Source organism: Heterocephalus glaber, unplaced genomic scaffold (genome assembly GCF_053883595.1).
Source record: "Heterocephalus glaber isolate CG9 unplaced genomic scaffold, H.glaber_assembly_v1.0 deba00001553, whole genome shotgun sequence".
Taxonomy (NCBI): domain Eukaryota; kingdom Metazoa; phylum Chordata; class Mammalia; order Rodentia; family Bathyergidae; genus Heterocephalus; species Heterocephalus glaber.
The window spans coordinates 14,861,453-14,877,456 of NW_028258344.1; the positions used below are offsets into that span (position 1 = coordinate 14,861,453).

The 16,004-nt window shown below is 34.4% G+C and overlaps 1 protein-coding gene across 16 annotated transcripts in view; it reads right to left on the reverse strand.

Moving 5' to 3' along the window:
- The window catches only part of Ncoa2 (nuclear receptor coactivator 2), a 279,931-nt gene that overhangs the window by 164,471 nt on the left and 99,456 nt on the right, over positions 1-16,004 (reverse strand). For 15 of the 16 annotated variants that reach the window (XM_087190446.1, XM_087190438.1, XM_004842067.4 and 12 more), the window contains one exon: positions 9,819-9,875. The exons of the other annotated variant lie outside the window; for it this stretch is intronic. The gene's annotated coding sequence lies outside the window, so the exon portion shown is untranslated. The remainder of the gene's footprint in view (positions 1-9,818; positions 9,876-16,004) is intronic. 16 annotated transcript variants of the gene reach the window in all.

The window sequence follows — 16,004 nt, forward strand, 5'->3', positions numbered from 1 at the left end:
CTAGCCTCATTTTCCTAAAGGATAGTTTTGTACAACACTGTCCATAGCTTCCCACTACACGTGCAATACTGAGAACAGGAGGCCAGTTTGAGCTCTGTGGAAAGACAGCTCACTAGAGACACACATATCTGCAGAGGAAGGAAGAGGATGAGCAGACAGGCATATACATTGCCCATGCCGGCTGTGGAAGCTTCTAAAGAAGATGCTTACTAAGCACCCGGAGCCTGTCTTGAAATTTGAGGAAAACTGTATTGCATAAAAGATTTTTTTTTTTGTAGCTGTAGTAACTTAAATCACTTTCCCACTCAGGGAGCATAAGCAGCTGCATATGTAGAAAAAATTATGCTGTGGCTTCTGGTAGAGGAGGGAAAAAGATAAGTCCGAGTCCTGAGAGAGTGTTCCTAGAAAAGCCTATCACCTCATGAGTTCTCATAGATGGCAGCAGCCCAAGGAACATCTCTAAGAAGTTAGAGGGCTCCAAGAAAGGAGAAATGCAGTTCTCCCCATGTGTCCTGCCTTACTGCTGCACCAATGGTCAATGCTCCAGAGCAACTCACAATGTGTTTTGAAAAAACATTTAGAGTTAGAATTTGAGATTATCACACCTGCAAAATCAAGGGATGAAATGCTACTTTATTATCACCCACAAATTAGGATCACTACTTATTATTCATGGTCGTACTACAATACATAATCATAATCTCTGAGTTTAGTAAATGTTAACATTCTTGAGATAATTTTTCTTTCTCTATAGTCCTTAGGACTGTCATTCTGAATATCTGCTTCAAATATGAAATAATGAAATATTAATAAGGAGTGGGAGACAATACAGTATATTAACAACATCTAAGTAAGTGCATGCCTATCATTGCTTTCTGACCTCCTTTTATGAGATTCTATTGAACAGCAATGTAAAGGAAAAATATTAATTGTGGATCTCAGTTATAGGGTTCATGCTAATCCAAGTTCTTTATATCTAACAAGATGTACAGAGTGATTATAAAGACTGATAAAGGTATATTATCATGCACAAATGACATACAGGTTAAGCATCCCTTTCCTGAAATGCTTGAGGCAAGAAGTGTTTTAGATTTCAGTTTTTTTGGATTTGGGAATATTTGCATAATTGTCACTGGGTTGAACATCCCTCATCTGAAAACCTGAAATCTCAAATATCTTGGGTGTCTACAGTTCCACAAGAAGGGCTAGTCACTGAAGACAAAACTGGGGAAGGCAGAGCAAATGACAGAAAACTAGTAGGAAATGAATACTCCACCACAGATGTCTGAGAGTAGCTATTCTCAGAGACACATTAGTTAATTATATCATTTTTTCCCACTACCCCTAAAGCAGCAGTGTTAATACTGACAAATTGAGTACTTAAAATGATGACTGAAGAGTTTTTAGATCAAGGGCAGACTCACAGTAGATTTGTATATAGTCTTACCAATTCTCATAAGTCCAAGTAAAATACACAAATTCCCCAAGGTGTCACATCTACCCATCTGCAACCAAGCTGAAAAACTTCGCATCAGCTCTTGTGCCTTTTAAAATAAAGACATAAAGTTCTGAGAACCTGGGCTTATCTTTTTATTATATCAACTGGTAACATAAGGTCTTTATGTTATCTACCCCACAAACATTTTAAAGACTACAGTATTTTCTGATTTCAAAATGGTAATATTTGCTTATTTGTCTTGTGACTTTGTGATTTTTCTTTCCCCTTTCCCCAAGGTCACCATGATAAATTTAAAAATAAGAATGTGCAAAAAAGCACTCCTCTTGAATAAATGAGTAGTAATCCCCATCAGTTTTGAAAATCATCCTTTCCCTTTAAAAAGTACACCAGAGAGACTGGGGAAGCTCAAGGACCCAAGTTCAATCCCCAGTACCAAAAAATAAAAATAAAAAGTACACCAGACAGTTGAAAGACGCTGAAGAATACAATCAATCAACTGTTCTAGTCTTTATATGTTCTCACCCTCAAACTCTCATGACTGCGCTCCCACGTAAGAATGTAAGCAAAGCACAAGTGAAGTGCAAATATTAAGAATAGATACCCTCTTCTTTTTGTTGTCTTTCTTGTCCCTTAAAAGGAACCTTGATAAGGATGTAGGCAGATAGGGAAGAAATCACAAAGGAAACGTAATTCTGTGATTTTTAAAAAAAGAAATCAAGGAAAATTGATTTTTCAGGTGGAGACCATCTTTCTTGTAAACTATTTAGTGGTCATGATATTCACTCGAATTTAGAAGTCTGGAAAAGAAAAAATATAATGGAGAGGAGCTTCAACATTTTCAGCCACCTTGCTCCACCTTCCCTTTTGTCTATTACCAAACTGCCTGACCAGATAAATTTGAAATTAATTTGTGGCTAAGTTATGAATATGCTTTCTGAAGAGATTATAAGCATCTATGCACAGTATATTATTAAAGAAGGATTTTAAGTGATTATATTAGGTTGGTAGCCAGGCAAGAAGCTTTGTGACTTTTAGGGTATAAAATGGTAAAAGAAAGACAGGAGGGAAGAAGGGGAAAAAAAAAGGAAGGAAAAAAGAGGGAGTGAAAGAAAGTAGGGCAAGGGGAAGAACAAAGAGAGAAGAAGAAAGGGAAAGAGAGGAAGAAAAGAAGAGAGAAAGCAGACCATGATGGTACACTCTAGGAGGCTGAGCCAGGAGGATCTCAAGTTTGAGCTCAGCCTAGGCAATATGGGGAGACTCTATCTCAAAATTTTAAAAGGGTGGGGTAGGGGATTGGGGATGCAGCGCAATAGCAAAGCCCTAGGTTTAATCCCAGAACAAAAATAACAACAAAAATAAGACAGTTAAGTTTAGCATATGGCCTGTGTCATATACCTATAACAACTAGATGTTGTTTAGAGGTGAAACAAGATACAATTTTCTTTTTATTTTAAGGAAAGATGAAACAAATTTTCATAACCAAATAATAAGAGAATAACAAGTTATTACACTGTGTACTGTTATTTTTAAAGTAGGTACTAAATACAAGACATAAACCAAAAACACTTTTACCAATAAAGAAACAAGACAGCCAGGGATTTAGCTCAGTGGCACAGCACCTGTCTCACAAGTGCAAGGTCCTGAGTTCGATCCCTGGTACCAAATGCAAACAAACAACTACAAAAAAAAAAAAAAAAAAAAAAACAGAAAGAGAGAAACAAGATATAACATTTAAGCTTTATATTTTAATTTATAAAAACATTTTCATACTTTGTTTTAAAAGGACGTGGTGAAGCCCTACAAGAAAGACAAATGAAACAAATTTTTCAACAGATTTAACAAGTTAAAAAATTTTCAAAGTCAAACTTTTAAAGCTGAATTTAACCAGTGATTTAAGAAATAGCGTGATTTATTGAAATATCAAAAGAATATTTCACAGTATTAAATTTTCTTTTATTCTGCATATACTTTAAAAAAATGCCTTAAAAGGAAAGAGAAGATAGTACCCATAAGTAAATTCTAAGTGGTAAGCACTTAAAACCTGTTGTGTTCATGGTAGATACAGTTAGTTTTATCTCAGACTTATAAGCAATCTGAATCACTATGCACTGATTCTACACAGCAGCTATAATCTCTCTAGTATATGACAAAGTAAAAACAAAAACTGTGGAAACATGAGATGAGGATGGCAGTTACATATTTTATACATATCTGTTAAGATATCACTATCTGAAATGTCAAAATGAAACAAATTGATATACATTAAACTTTTAAAAATTAATAATTGAAAATAGTCTTCTGTCACTCAGGATGTAATCTTTTCTAAATAAAAACTGAAGTTTGCTCTTGATTTGAAGATGTTTTTTCTCTTGTGGAAGGGTCCTAAACAGGTTTCTGATTATGGGAATTCTAAGATTTTTTTCATTAAACATTTTGAAAAATTCCAAACATACATAAAAACAGAATTACAAAGAATTTCCATTTACTGATATCAATAATAGCTTTGATTTTTGCCAAATTTACCTCTTTTTTTTTCTTTTAGGAAATTTATACTATTTTAAAGTAAATCGCAGTATATCTGAGATGCCATTATATATGGCATTTTACCTCTAGAAACTTCAGTATAATCTTTCAACTGATGGAGTTTGCAGGTACTTATATTCATTAACACCTATTAATTGTACACATGAGGATCAGTGTGATATTTTCATACATAAATAATCCAATCTATCCACCTGTTTTCCACCCACCCTTCTCAATTTCCAATAACTACCATTCTACTTTCAGCTCAATTATTTTTAGCTTGTTTCTATGTTTTGTTTATTTCACTTACTATGATGTCCTCTGGTTTCATCCATTTTCTTGCAAATGATAGGATTTTATTCTTCCAAGATTTGTTAAACCTCTGAAGTTATTTTTAAAGAGGGATCATGAAAAAGGAAGTGGGCTAGCTTCCTTTTCTCTTTCAAAACAAATTATCTATGTTAATAAAGACGCGCTAAGCAAATCCCCTTGCGTGTGTTATCTGTGTAAATTCATCTGAAGCCAAGGAACAGCTTTTCTGTGACCTGCATTTTGCTTTACTAATTAATGGTAGATTATCATTTCTGATTTAAAATGCAATTTATCAGCTTCATGGAATTTTAGTCTTCCTGGTAGCCACAAAGCTATGGGCTTGGGAACCCTCAATGGAGGGTAAGAACATATGCGATGCTTAACTTTGTCATACTCTTACCTATACTTAAGAGAGTCAGTTTGTTACTTTATTTTGAAATTACTGTACTAACCCTTTCTGGGGGTGAGAGGGCTTTGTTGGCTTGTTTTACCCTTCTTGCTGTTTGGGGGGAACAAGTGCACCGGAAATTGAACTCAGGACCTTGTGCTTTGGAGGCAAGTGACAGCACCACTGAGCTAAATCCTCTGCCCCCCTTCTTGCTTTCTTGTTTTGTTTTGTTTTCTTGGTACAGGGATCGAACTTGAGACCTTGCGCTTGCGGGGCAGGTGCCATAACCACTGAGATAATAAATTCCCAGCCCCCTCTTCTTGCTTACTTATACCTTTCAGCACATTCTTTTTCCAAAATTCATTTTCTCATAAAAAAACTACTCCCTCCACTGCCATGCATAAGTGCTCCTGTTCTCTAGTGCAGAAAGGCACAGCTGAGGAATCGTGGCCCACTCTAACTTCCTGAGAAGAGAAGGACATCAGTGCTACCTCCTCTAAGACATGCAAATTCAAAAGATCTATACAAGGTATAGAGGTAACACTTTCATTTTTAGTTATTCTTTAAAGTACATCAGCTATGCCAACACAAGTCAAAGATACAAAATATCAAGTAAATTAAATGTTGCTCTCACTTTTAAAAGTAGCTCTAAAGCAAAGCTCACTTTTCTTATACTCCAAAACACAATAGCCTTATGGATTTTATTTTAAAATGAGTTTTAAAATTACTAATCAGGTTCATTCCTATATTTTCAGCAAAGCAGTATGCCCGTTACTACCTTTCTGCTTACCTGTCCATATGGAAGTAACAAAGCTACTATTGTAAATGAAGCCAGCCTGAACTCTGGCTCAACCTCATTACATATAACAAACCTACCTTGAGAGGTTGTGTCTTCCCAAAAACACATTCTGAAAGCTCTGCTAATTCTATATAATAAACACACTGACTTAAAATACACAATATTTTGTTGTTACTATTGCCTTATTGTTTACTCATATTGCTAGATTAATAAAACAATAAATAGGGGAAGATACATAATTCAGAAAATGAGGAATAGTTAAAAAAAAGATAAGGGCTGGCAGAAATTCGGGGGTAGAATACATGATAAGCACTCAATCCCCAGAACCCCATCACATACGAGAAAAAACAAAATTCAATTTAAAAGTTTCAATGAAGCAATAATGATGTTAAATTTGCACTGATACTCCTTTTCCCATCTTATAATTTTTGGTGATCCTTCGTTATGTTTCCTGCAGCACTTGGGCTGGCACAAAACGATGCGTAATGGGTATCTCTGAAAGGAAGGGGGGTTGGAAGGAGGAGGAATAACTGATCAAGAAATAATCTAAGGATAGGCTGGGGATTTAGCTCAGTGGTTCCAGCACCTGCTTTGCAAGCTCACGGACCTGTGTTCAATCCCTAGTACCAAAAAAACAAACAAAAAAGAGATAATCTAAGGAAAATAAGAATGAAAAGAGAGAAAGGAGGATTGTAGTGTGGATGAATTTCACCGGCAAAACTAAGCCAATTTGTTGATGATAATGTGTGAAGAGAAAAGAAAGAAGTGGTGAAAATGCTTTCAAAACTGGCCTGTCAGTTTCCAAATGAAGACTGTGTCAATAATAACCATCTAAAGGAAATTTCAACTTAACAGTGAGCCCATCTTGTCCTGACTTCAGTAGTCCATTCTACATATTAAATATAGTTTATCCTGTGAAACAAGAATTCTAACTCTGTGCTAGTTAAATGACAGAAGGATTTTTATCAACTGTCAAAAACCTTATTCTCTGTATCATAAAGACTACCATGCGGACATTTGAAAACAATATCAAAAAAGGAATGATACAATTAAAAATGGGCATATTTTGCCTAAATCAAAAATTACATATTTTAAAATTCTAAACTTTAGTTTAATACCAATTTTCGGTAGACAGTGTTCATAGCCCTATATCCATAGCTTACAAAACATTGCTTATCATCCCCAGAATCTACCTATCTCTCAGTTAAAATTAAGTATCTGACATCTTACAACTATGACCAAAGAGGGGATTCACTATCCAACAAATACTCATCTGAAATGTGCTTTCCACCATGGCATACACAGTATGATCAACATGTTTTCTATGCCTTGGCATACTTCATGTAATTTTAATATTGAGCCTTTAGTACATAACAGAGTATATTATTTCCTCACGAAATATACTATGCTTTATAGTGGAAAATCTGTATGCTAGTATTGAAGAATTGGGCTGTATTTAGGCATGAATAATTTTTTACCTGCCCACCCGCATGCTATCCTTCTATACAAATTCACAGTGAATTCACTTTCCTGAGTGAAGGGAAATTGCATTTCAAGGCTATAGTGTCAAGCAAATTTACCTAACTCTTCCTCCTGTTTTGATGATCGATGCCAAGTAAATTTATTGGCTAACTTTAAAAATGCTTAAAATGTGAGACTAGAATGGAAATACAGATTTAACAATAGATTAAAAAACACATCTCAGTCTGTTAAATGCATTTTGCCTTTTTAAATCAAACTACAGAATTTCCTTTCCCATATATTCAAATCTTGAATTTGCATTTACACTCATAGATACAACCCCTTTGGAAAGTCTGAGGAAATATAATTCATCATGTTTTGAATGAAAAATTGATGCTGTATTCAATAAAGCTGTCTTCAAGAACATTTTGTCCATAATATTACACATTTAAAACACACACTATTTTAAAATATGTCCTACTCAGACTTAAGAATGAATGAAATAAAAGAAGTTTAAGTTGTATTTCAATAAATTCTGTCAAGCCTCAAGGTTAAAGCCCTTCATTCCTTAAATAGTTAAAAAAAAAACTTCTCCAGAGATGTATAATATCATTTTTTTTTTGGTACCGAAGATCGAACTCGGGACCTTATGCTTGTGAGGCAGGCGCCAGAACCACTGAGCTAAATCCCCGGCCCAATTATCACATTTTTTAGGAAAAAGGTTCTAGGTAAATCTACAGCAACTACATTTCAAATAATCTGCTCTTTGCTGGAAAAGTGATTTATCCAATATACCACATATCTACCTGTAACCTAAAATTTCTAATACTGTAAAAGAGAAAAAGAAGGCTGATTCATAATATTTGATGCTTACAATGGAAAAAAGAATGCAAATGACTATCCCCTCATGACCCTGCCCCTAAAAGTAAATCTCACATGAAAGTCCCAGAATGGAATATCAGAAGTAGCTATCAATTTCAAATAAGTCATCATGTTTCACAGTTTGAAATAAAGGTTAGGGGTTGAAAATTAAGATCTGCTAATAAAATAAAATAATGCTTGATTTTAAAATTAATTTTAAAGTCTGAAATATGAATATGATTTTCACATATTACTTATTGCCACGATTATGCTTGACATTGGGCTATTTAGGAAGAAAATGGAGCTCAGTGGTTAAGATCAAGGTCTTTGGAGTGGCAAACTGCCACTTAAGTTAGTATGGCCTTGGAAAAGTCACTTAACCTTTAAGAGCTTCAATTTCCTTATCTGCTATTTTGGAGATAACTGAAAAGCACTTACATAATGCCTGGCACACAATAAGAGAATAAAAAAATAATAGTTGTTCTTATTACTATCACCACTGGAATCTCTTCAAATTGCACTTGTAAGAGATACAAATCAGAAATGGTTCTGTAACTCCTAAAACTTTACTTGACTCCCACCCCCAAGTCACATTTACTTCTTTTTTTTTGGTACCAGGGATCAAACTCGGGACCTTTCACTTGTGAGGCAGGCACCGGAACCACTGAGCTAAATCCCCAGCCCACATTTACTTCTTTTTATAAATGAAAAATCAGGGTAGCAGAAAAGCTGAACTCCTGAAGATGACAAGACAGATTAAAAAACAAAATAGACAAGAGCCCACAGTAACTACTATCCTGGAACACTTAAAGAAAACTGCTATGCACACAGGGAAATGAGTAGTCAGCTTACAAAATTATGTTTCAAAAGAAAATATATGAGGCAAAAGGCCTTAAAGCCTTTGACCCCCAAAAGGCCCCCAATGGAGAAACAGAAAACTAAGTTAAGTTATGTAAATTATATTTAACTAAACATATTGCAAATCTTCTTTGCTTTCTGCATAGCTATAACAAAACATATCCAATACTTCAAGATGATCCAGTAAGGAGGTGAGAAGGTGTCAAACCTCCACATTTTTCTTTACTGGATCCTAAGAACCTTCTTGAGGCAATGATAAAATAAATGCAGAACTGCAAGAGTCATCCTTTGACTCCTACCCTGACTAACCATATTTGAACACACAAAATATTCAACAGTTTTTCCTAACATTTGAGAGTATTAAGTGCATGGCATTAGCTAATTTCACATCTAGAACTAAACATTCAGAGACATAGATCTCAAAGACTGAATATAAATATATTCTTCGTATTTATTATCTAATAATTGCTTCAACAGACATTCATTCAGTCTTCACTATAAACCAGGGACTAGCCTAAGGATCAAGGATACTATTCCAAGAGAAAGAAATGGTCCCAAGAAGGAGAAACTATAAATGAAAAGCCAAATAAGGATAAAGTGTTAATAAATATTACAATTTTAAAAATCTGGATTGTGTTATAAGGAATGACTGAGAAGCTATTCAAACTGGTTGAATAAGAAAGGCTGACTAATTACATTTTGAAACCTCTCCCCCCCGGAAATCTGAAATTTGCTGCCAAACTCTACACTAATTTTTCTTGTTTATTATGCTAGTTTGGCAACAAATGAAAAATACTGCCACTCAAATATTTTACATATTAAAATAAATGCAAACATTTTGCAGGGCAGGAAATTAAAATTTAATGAATTATAATTAACGTATCCAATGGTATACTTAAACTCTTCCCAAATATATACATTAAATACCAATAAACGGATATAATCATTTTACCTTTAGATGTTATTTCCAACATACTCATAAAGTACTTTCATAAAACAAAAACGTAGGCAAATATACAATATTTTATTTTATTTTATTTCACTCATTTATCTATTATTTTTCTAAACTATAAAAATGATACTTTAAAAATACTTGATTTTTCTTTAAAAAAAAAATCACCATTTTCCAATATAAAGGATTCAAACTTTAAACTCACCTGTGCCTGTACACAGGGCAGAAGATCTATAAATGTGTAGCCAAATTCAAGAGAAATCTGCAATGTAAACAAACAAACAAACATAAGTAAAAACCGCAGAATCCTGTTGAATTCCTTAGAGCAGATGTGAATTTTACACCAGTATACAAACACTAGTTAATTGCCATCAGCATAAAAATATTCATTAATAACAGGCTCTGTCAAATTGCACTGTAAATCAAGAGATAGGCTTGCTGTATTACTTGTATTTGTATAAGATAGTGCAAAAACTACACATCAACATTTTCCTATGAATTATGATGAGGTGTCCACACATTTTGAGTTCCCAAGATTACACTCCAACTGCTTGTCTATTCATACTAGCTTTCCCTTCCAGACTGAAAGCTGAGTAAAAGCAAAGAAGGCCTTAAACACAGAACTCATTTCCACGCTGTAGTTGTAGGGCCAACACAGGACCTAATACAAAGCAACAGGCAGTAAATGTTGGCCGAGTGAATAAGCCAATAAAATTCACATAACAATCTTAACTTGTCATGATTTACAGTTTACTATATGAACTGAAAAGCTTGAAATTACTTTAATAAAAATCTATACAATATTTTTAAAAGCACAAATTGACTATTAAGAAAATTCTTTATATGAGTAAAAATATTGTGTTGCCTATTATAATAATTCTGAAGAGAAAAGGTGCCTACGAAAAGGAAGAAACAAACATTTTCAATAATGAAGACCACTAAAGGTCACTTTTCTTTGGGTCTACACCCCAGAAAAATGTGCTTAACTGCAACTCTTTCTCTGATCCTTGTACCACACTAGAAGTTTGTTTCCAAGACACACACTGAAAAATATAAAGTAAAGAAATATGTGCTTATATTTTATAACATTTGATTATTTTATAGATATAAGAATGAGTGGTTGCTACTAGCAGTGGTATTGAAAATGTAAATTAAAAAAAAACATTAAATACTACTAGATTTAGCTTCAGGAATGTTTTTACAACTAATCCATGAGGATTTCTTTTCCTTCAGAGAACATCAATCAGTAATAATTTATAATTTGGATTCATTATCAAACTTACAATGCTGTTAATTCTTTTAAGAACTCTTTACTCATTAGAACAGTAAACAGAACCTAACAGCAAAAGTTAAATTAATTTAATATGCAACAGACTATTTCTAGGACAATGGAAATATCTGATTTTAAAATCTAAATGGCTGAAAAAGAATAAAAATAGATAAAACTAAATTTTAATTTTTACCTGGACGAAACCAGTCTTAAAATCATCATATATAATAAAACAGAGATAGGGTATTAGAGATAATTCATGAAAAACAAAAGAAAATTGGTATGCAAAGACTGGATTCTGCTTAAGTGGCAGTCACTGTGAAAGAAACTTATGTAAGAGGAATCATCAATTCTTTCTAGCACTACTGGGTAAGTATATTTATTATGTTGGTCCTAATGTAAACCAATTATAATTCTATACCAATAACTAATTTATCCAAGAAAATCACACAAGCAACACTCATGAGCTAAACATTGTGATATTAGCAGGGATAATGATATTAAAATATTACTGCTTGTTCTATTATTCAGTAACCTTTATTAATATTCAACTATAACATGAAGCAAAGTGTCATGCTTATGTTAAAGAAAGATGTACCAAAGACAAAGATATTTCCAAATATCCGATGTATAATATCCTTAGTGTAAATCTTAAATGAGAGGAATTAATAAAATATAAACAGAATTACTAACTGTTTTGTTACTTGAAATAGCAGTCTTTTAAATCACCAGTACAAGTAATAAAACCGCTAATAAGCATCCTATTACTCCTCTATCAGCCCTGACAGTTTACATAACACTCCTCTACGATGAGTTTCAGGGGTAAGGAGAGAAGACTGCCCTAGGCTTGGCAGTGACAGAAGCAAAGTCAGGCACCTTGCAAGGAAAGAGGGGACAAAGAGCATCTTCTCTCTCTTAACTACCACTACTACTACCATTTCTACCTAAGGGCAAAAAGATGCTCCTTTCAATAAAGCAAGAAGTCCGTGGTAAAAGGCACAAAAGAACAGCTGAAAGAACATAGCGTTCAGCATCCTCAGACAGACTACATTTTAAATTCCATGCTATATAAAGATTATTGCTACTGCTACTATTATTATTAGCATCAAGGTAGGTATGTGGATTCAACTATGAAATAAATATAATAATGCCCTCAGTATGCAGCAGGCATTATAATTGTGATTTTACATATTGCTGACTCAGAAAGTTAAAACAAAATACAGAAAAATAGAAGTTCAGGCGAGTTTACCAAAAGTAGAACTGATTTTTTTTCCATGGAGTATCCTCAGCTTTGTCTACCCTTGAAATCTCTGGAGAGATGCACACATGTGGAGACTGCCAGGAAATTTCTCAGTGAGGCAACTTTAAACTCTTATCAAATAGTGAAAGACTACATTACCTACTTCAAAACTTACTGTAACTTAACAATAATCAAATGAATGGAGTATTAGCATAGGATGAACAATGGGATGAAACAGAGGTGAACAACCATGTCGTTCATATTAAACAGAAGGTGTCAGGGTACATCATAGAGGAAAGGACAGTCTTTCAAACTGATGGCATAGAAGACTAGCTAAACATATGAAAGAAGGAAACTGAACCTCAATCTTTACATTGCACCAATGCAAAGATTAACCCGAAAACGATTGGATCTAAAGTAAAAACTAAAACTTAGGCTGAAGGGGGGCCTGGTCGATGGTACAGGACTTGTCTAGCAGGCACAGGGCCCTGGGTTGATTCAAAACCCAATAGGACCCCCATCCATATATAAATAAATAAATAAATAAATAAGACAAGGCTGTGAAACCCATTGAAGAAAGCATAACCCTGGGCCGGGGATTTAGCTCAGTGGTTCCACCGCCTACCTTGCAAGCACAAGGACCCGAGTTCAATTCCGGGTACCCAAAAAACAAAAAAACATAATTGTGCCCCTGGACACAGCACTGAAATTTAGTATTTCTGCTCTTCACTTAAAAATAAAAGCACAAGCTAAAGACTGAAAGAAAATATTTACACAATTACCACTTATCAAAGCGCATACATTTAGACTAAAGAGAATAATTATCTGATTAATGAGGTGTGTCTAAAATATGTAATGAATCCATCACTCAACCTAGTATTTTTACTTAAAAACTTTTTGTCATTTACTGCTATAGTTTGGTTCTTGAATGTCCCCCAAAGATCCCCGTTTTAAAGGGCTGGTCACCAGCCTGTGGCACTATTAGGAGATGACCTTAGGAAGAAGCTGGGTCTCTAAGTGTTATACTCTTGAAAGAGGTGCTGTCACCTCATCCCTTCTGTTTCATGCTGCAATGAGGCGAAAAGCTGTGTTCTACTTGCAATCCTCACCCAGATATTCTGCATACCTCAAAGTCAAACAAACAAAAATAAAGCCAACTGACCATGAAATAAAATCTCAAACTGAAAGCCAAAATGATTTTTAATTTTTATTAAAAATTAATGTTATTGGTACATTTTTAATATATTTCATCATAGGGAATCTGTACCTGTACATGATAGATCTTGATTCTTTTTCCCCCCTTTCCCTGCCCTCCTTTCAGCCCTTCTTCCCCTCCTCCTTTACAGACACTTTGTTTCCATTTTTTTCTTCTATTCTCTTTTTTAATCCTCCTCTTCCTTGACCTTTCCAACAGAACATTTTCTTTCCTACTTCCTAATATCCAGCCTCCATTTTGCTCATTTACCCCTTGGGTTTCTCACACAAGAGAAACAATATAATATTTAAGCACGTGTGTCTGATTTATTTCACTTAAAAGGATGGCACCAAGGTGCAACCATTCAACTAAAAATGTCTCAAGTTTATCCTTCTTTATGGCATAGTAGCACTCCATTGTATATAAAAACCACCTTTTCTTTATTCAATCATCCATGGATTGGCATCTGGGTGCTTTCTAAGATTTTGCTATTACAAATTGTGCCTCTATAAACATGGGTGTGCATACACTGCTGTGCTATGGTTCTTGAGGAACAGTTGGTAAAATTTTTTTTCCCTTTTGGTCAGTTGTCTCTTCGCTCTGTTGGTTTCTTTTGCTTCTTCTTTGTCTAAGAAATGTCTGTTCATTTCAGGAAATCAGTATGGAGATACCTCAAAGAAATAGGATTAGTGGTCCCATTTGAGGCAGCTATACCCCTACTGGGTATCTTTCCAAAAGAACAGAAAGAATCATACAGTGATATATGTTCACCCATGTTCATAGCAGCACAGTTTGTAATAGCTAAAACTTGGAAAGAGCCCAGTGGCCCAACAGCTGGAGACTGGATTAAGAAAATGTGGGTTTTTTTATAAAATGGAGTACTACTCAGCCATAAAGAATGAGAAATTAAGAGACATTTATAGCTAAATGGATACACATCGAGGTGATACTCTTAAGTAAAATAAATAGGACACACATGTATAAATACCAAATGGTTTCTCTGGTGTGAGAAACTGAAAGTGTAAATAAGGACCAAAAGGTATAATAGATAATGTGAAATAAGACAAAAAGGTCCAAAGGGGAAGTAGGAGGGGTTGGGGAAAAGGCAAGAAACAAATGAAATTAATATGAGAAAAGGAAGAAATGGAAACAAAGTCTTTGTAAATAGGGAGGGGTGGAGGGGTTGAAGGGAGAGCAGGGGAATGGGGAAAAAATAAGAACAAAGATATGTTATGTAAAGGTACAAATTTGCAGTGATGAATGTCAGTATAATGTATACCTAAAATGTACCAATAAAATTAAAAAAAAAAAAAAAGTGGAACCAGAACAGAGGCAAAACCAAAAAGAAAAAAAGTTTTTTGTTTTTGGTACCAAGGTTCAAACTCAAGACCTTGCACTTGCCCAGCAGGCCCTGTGCCAATGACCTAAATCCCCACCCCTAAAAAGCTTTTTAATATGACATGACCCCAGGTGACCCCAGCTGATTCTTCATACTACTTCTGTGTGATCACATTTTGTTCATAAACTCTTTGCCTACATCTGTGTCTTCAAGAGTTTTACCTGTTCTGTCTTCTAGTGGGTTGCTTGTTTTAATATTTAGATCTTTGATCCATTTCAATTTTAGTTCTGTTTAGGTGAGAAATATGGGATTAAGTTTAATTTTCAGCAAGTGGAAAACCAGTTTTCCCAGCACCATTTATTAAAGAGGCAATCCTTCTTCCACTTGAAGGTGTTTGAGTGTGTTTGGAGTTGTTTCTGCATCACCTATCCTGTTTCATTGATCCTCACCACTTTTCTTTTTATTTATTTTGCCAGTACCATGCTGTTTTTATCACTGTAGCTTTGTAGTATAATTTCAAGTCAGGGACTGTGCTTCCACCTGCTTTTCCTTTGTTTCCCAGAATAGCTTTTGGCATCCTATGTCTCTTCTGATTCCAAATGAATTTTAGGGTTGTTTTCTCTAGTTCTATGAGCTATGCTATTGGTATTTTGGTCAGGATTGTATTAAATCTGTTTAACAGTTTTCAAAGTATGGCTATTTTCACTATATTGGTTCTGTATATCCAAAAACAAGAGCTATCTTCTCATTTTCTGATATCCTGTTCAATCTCCTTTTTCAGAGTACTGTAGTTTTACATTGAAGATCTTTTACTTCCTTTCTTAGATAGATTCCCAAGTATTTCTTTTTTGATACTATTGTGAAAAGTGTAGATTCTCTAATTTCTCAGTGACTTTGTTATTTTTGTATAGGAATGCTACTGATTTGTGAGTACTGAATTTGATTCTTAAATCAAATTCTTCTGGTGAAGTTTTTAGGGTCTTCTATGTAGAATATCATATCATCTGCAAATAATGATAATTTAACTTCTTCCTTTCCTATCCTTATTCCTTTTATTTCTTTCTCTCGTCTAATTACTCTGGTTAATGTTTCCAGAACTATAAAGAATAGGAGTGGTGATAGGATGGATATCCTTATTTTGTTCCTGATTTTAGAGTGAAAGCTTTCCATTTCTGATCATTTAGTATGATCTTGGCTGTTGGTTTGTCACTGATGACGTTGATTAGATTGAGACAGAGACCATCTATTTGAATTTTCTGTAAGGTTTTTATCATAGGTTTTGGACTTTGTCAATTTCTTGTTTTGCATCTATTGAAAAGAACATGTGGTTATCTGTCCTTGGTTCTG